Here is a 5,107-nt window from a genome sequence, read left to right as displayed (position 1 = left end):
TACAGAAGGAATATTTTCCTTAGCTGAATGAGGAGACACGATACACCACGTGACCGCGCTAAACCAATCACGTTGCCGATTTGGACAGCTATCAGTCCTCTTGCGTTCCACAAATTGTACTAAACTAAGGTTTTTAAAATATATATCTCTCTAAGGAAGACAGATTGATTCTTAACAGTTAAGAATGACCGTGATTAATTTCTATCTTGAACAACAATGCATGAGGGTGCCAAAGGCAAAGACATGAGCCCAAATAGAAATAGGCCTACAATATCAATAATATCCAAGATCAATAATGATCGTTCATAGGCTATACAAAGTGGTCCAACTGTTAAACTGTGCTTCAAAATTCAAAAGGCAATGCAAGTTACCTTTCATGATATATACATTTTTTTTGGAAAAAAAATGGAAAATGGAAACAATTCCAATTTTCAGTGATATTCATGCATTTAAAGTGGGATAAATGGATCCTAACATTATCAAACACAAGCAGGTAATTGGAGTGCTTCTGGGTCTTCACCTTTTTTCCTTGGTGCTCATCAGTGTAGGGGCTGTCAAACTTGGTCCAGGAAGACAGATGCTGAGGCATTGTAGCCAAATAAAGTTAAAAAAAAAAAAATGCAACCTTGAGTGCCTCAGCATCCGTCTTCCTGGATTCCTAACAGTGCTTCATTTATAACAAAACAATAATGCAAGTGGTGGTAGATCCCTTTTTAATCAATAATGGAAGCCATTATAATTATCAATATAATGAATATGCAGTTATTCATGTGGTAATTTATCCATTACTAGATACACAACACATACAAACAGTCATAAGTATATGCTTCAATAGACTGGCCTAACTGCATGGTTGTACCTAAACAGGAGGACTAGGGCATCGGTCTACAACCCCTTGGTGGCAAGGAAGATGGAGGCAAGGCAAACAATTACAGGCTGCCCTTTTAATGTATGCCATTGAAATGTTGACAAAATTATCCACTGTTGGCTCCTTAGTGGCACCTAGAATCCAGCTGACTAAATTATTAAGTACAAGAGGAACAGCTGTTTGTGCTTCACTGAACTTCTGTAGTCTTCTGCAGTGGGAGGCCATGGGAACAATGTTGTCCTTTTTCAGTATTACTATCTGTCTGGCTCATTTTGCTGGACTGTCACAATCTGTTTCCACACCTAAGGGTAACATGTCGAAGACCATATCTGTTGACAAAGTCTGAGCAGCAAACAACAATTCAGGCATTCAGTATTACAAGTGGTGGGGGTGAATAACACAAGATGCCGGCGGTCATGTCGGAGTCTCCTCTTCAATGTATCCTGTCAATAACAACAAATCAAACAGAAAAATTCATGAGTCATGAATACCGGCAAAGGGGGGCTTGATATTGTAGTTTCTTAACATGGTGGGCAGTGTGGCATAATGATTAGTGAGGTGGTCTTAAGATCAGACTAGGGTTGCTGACTCAAATCTCTGACCACTGCATACACCTCCATCCATGCCTAAAGTGCCCTTGAGCAAGGCATATATCCCAACATTGCTTTAAGGAAGGTAAACTATACTCTTTAAATTACTGTAAGCATTACTGTAGCATCACACTGCCATAAGACTACTTACTACCTACTACAAAATAATACAGGTGGCAAGATGAATGGTCACACACATGTATGAAATTTGCCTTAATTTCGACAAATAATAAATTGCCTTGCAAACACCTGTAGCTTGAAACAGACAACAACTCCACTTGACTGAACCAGGCCAATATGTATTCCTCAATTTGTCTCATTACTTAGAAAATAATATATTATAAAGTACATGTGTGTTGGGCACACCCTTGTATGTGTATTTGTGTGAAGTTAAGATATGACTTACTGTTGATTCTCTGCTCTGGCAGGATCCCTCAAAACCTGGTATTCCGTGGGTAGCAACTTTTGGGTAACTGCACCTCGAGATCCACACAGTCAATGTCCTTGATATGAAGGTCCTGTGTAGGTCCTTTACTTCAGGAGCTTGCACAAAAGAAAAAAAAAGAATGTAGCTGGCAGACAAACAGTAGCCTATATTTTCGCTGGTGAACTGGTACAGTTGCATATTGTTAAGATCAAGCAAACAGACATGATCCTCATTAACATTCACACTACCTATTACAATCAGTGTGTTAACTTGTGACAACAGATTGTAGGCCTAATAGACTGCTGGATATTGTTAACACAGACCCCCCTCAATAACTCAGATGGGGTGGGGAACAGTCCTTAACTCAAACACAACATTTGGCTATGGTAAAGTACAACCAAGACATCTTTCCACAGATGATAGAACTAGCTTACCTGTCTGTGTGTCTTTGATGAAACCTTTTTGTCTGTCAGATGTGTTCTCCTAGCTTGCCAAAACAATACCTGAAGGCCTTCCCTTTGTCACGTTTCCCCCTGTGGAAAATCAGTACGTTATTCTTCAATCACAAAGCAATTAAGTCCATATAAACTAGCTTCTTAGTGTTATTTCCACATCAACGGAACAATTAATTCAACATAATTGAGCAAGTGCGTTGTGAGAGATCATCGTGGAGCTCGATTGACTGGGGATGGTTTCTCGGAATGCTCACCGCACTGAAGTGTTTGAGAATACAATCACGCACAAGAATGAGTCTCAGAAGTGTTTTCGTTGGTTTACTCGGTGTATTAACTGTCTGAATACACGGTATCAGTGTGATTCTAGTGTAGATCACTCCACCGGTATGGCACCATTAGCTCCATAACATCGATGTTATTTTAGTGCGACGCCATGCTGTTCTTGTCGAAGTGCAGTATACTAATTTCCAAAGTGTAAAATTTAACTTAAGACGCAGCATGTGTATCCTCTAGCCGCCGTACACAGCCGTTTATCTGTCATTCCCAGTCAATCAGCCCCACGTTCATCTCACACAACGTCCATGTAAACTTCAATCTTACGACCACAGACTTTGTTTAGATAGTCAACATTAAAGACTGTAAACTGAGATTAAAAAGGGAGACGTCCGGGGCGACAGTCCATCTGTTACAATGGCAACAGGGTGAAGCGTTTATCATTACCGTCATCTTTTAGGAATATACATTACACACACCCTGACGTTGTTAAGAGCATGCCACTTACCATTAGGTGAACCTCGTCCACTCCGAGGACCTTGTCTTGGAAGACAACACGTCGCGTTCAGCAAAAGCCATGCCTCCTGACTGCTCCGAAGACCAACTGGCACTGACGACATATTTTTAAGTTGCATGGCAGTGAGTCCAAAATTGCTCGCCTCCTTCGCCTGGTCTACCATTAGGGCTAACAAGGGCGAGACGACTACCGGTACTACCATCGGGTTTTCAAAGAGCCCCATCATTTCGGCTACAGTGGAGTTAACTGGTAGATAAGACTTTTGCCATAGCCTTTCGGTAACACGGCGAAAACGTCCTTCTTAAAAATGAATGAACGTAGAGCCTCCTCATTGCTCACGTTTTAACGAAAACCCCAAGTCTAATTCTTCCAAAACTGATGCAGAATCAAACGAGTTCCATTGCCGCCGCCATCTTTCTTGTGCTTTCTCCACTGCCCAGCGTCTCACTGCTATGTCGTCACTCCCTCAAAACCCCGCCCCAGAACCCTCTGCCCCGCCCGCGTTGATTCAAAACACATCTCTGCGTTGTGATTGGTTTAGTTACCATCTTGCCAGATTCAGGGCAAGATTCAAAATGAATAGTTGTTCGATACCAGACCCACCCGCAGCTGAAAATTTTTCAGCGTCCAGCAGGTGGCGCTGGTTTACCAGGCTACATGGTACCTCTACTTCAGAAGGAACCTGTGCAGTCCCACTTGAGGTTTGCCAACGGACATCAGACTGGTTTAGGATATGATAAGGAGGTGCTGTAGTCAGATGAAACCAAAATCAAGCTGTTTGGCATTATCACAATTCAATGTGTTTTGAGAAAGAGTACTGCTGTCTATGATCCCAAGAACACCCTCCTCACCATCAGGCATGAAAGTGTTATCATTATGGTTTGAGGGTGTTTGTCTGGCCAAGGCACAGGACAACTTCACATCGTCAACGAATGGATGGAGGGAGACATGTAATGTGCAATCCTGAGTGCAAACGTCCTTCCCTCCACCACTACACTGAAGGGTGGGCCATTTTTGGATCTCCCAACATGACAATAATACACAACATACAGTCAAAGCAACGAAGGAGTGGCTCAATAAGAAGCATATTAAAGTCGTGAAGTGGCCTAGACAGTCTCCAAATATTAACCCTGTAGTAATTCTATGGAGAGAACTGAACCTCCCATTTACCAAGCTACAGCCACAAACTATTAATGTTTTAGAGATAATGTGCAAAGAAAAATGGGCAAAAATATTTTCTACTATATGCACAAACATTGTCATCAACTAAAAGAAGCATTTGACCTCAGTGCTAGACAACTAGGATTGGCCACAAAGCACTTTATCTTCTTTAGCTAGAGGGGTCAAATACTTATTTGCCTAAATTAAATACAAATAAATTAAAATATATTATTTTAAGTCATTCTCTGGAATTTCTTTTTGATATTCTGTCTCTCCATGTTTGAATACATATTATCATAAATTTATAGACTGATCATGTCTTTATTAGTGGGCAAACCGGCAAAATCAGCAAGGGATCAAATACATATTGGACTCACTGTATATATGAAACATATACAGTACAATGAAAAGCTTCCCTGCTCGGAGAGTCCCAAAAAAAATTAAAAAGTAAAAAGGCAAAAGTAGAATAAGGAAAAAAATGTATTAAAAAAAGTTGAAAGCAGCATTTTTTTTTTTTTAAAGGCAGGTTGGAGAAAGATATGATGAGTGGATTCCTTCCTATGGTGATGGTTTGGAATTCAACAGCCTGATGCATTGAGGAAAGAAGATATCCCTGAGTCGACTGGTGTGGGCGCATATGCACCTGTATCTCCGGGCAGATGGTAGAAGGGTGAAGTGTGAGTAGTGTAGCTGGGGTAGTGCGGATCCACTACAATTCGTTTGGCCCTCCTCAAACACTGTTGATTGTAAAGATCCTGGATGATGGGTACATCCGATTTGATTGTCCTTTGAGCAGATTTAATGACTCGCTTCTGT

The 5,107-nt window shown here is 41.0% G+C and overlaps 1 long non-coding RNA gene across 1 annotated transcript; it reads right to left on the bottom strand.

The window, feature by feature from the left end:
• Nucleotides 1–429: 429 nt before the first annotated feature.
• On the bottom strand, nt 430–2,764 carry LOC134468516 (uncharacterized). Its single transcript, XR_010038825.1, has 3 exons — nt 2,320–2,764; nt 1,865–2,001; nt 430–1,311 (listed from the first exon to the last, which is right to left on the bottom strand). It is a non-coding gene; the product is annotated as an uncharacterized LOC134468516 (long non-coding RNA).
• Nucleotides 2,765–5,107: the final 2,343 nt, after the last annotated feature.

Source organism: Engraulis encrasicolus, chromosome 18, assembly GCF_034702125.1.
Source record: "Engraulis encrasicolus isolate BLACKSEA-1 chromosome 18, IST_EnEncr_1.0, whole genome shotgun sequence".
NCBI lineage: Eukaryota > Metazoa > Chordata > Actinopteri > Clupeiformes > Engraulidae > Engraulis > Engraulis encrasicolus.
This window is presented reverse-complemented; position numbering and strand designations above follow the sequence as displayed.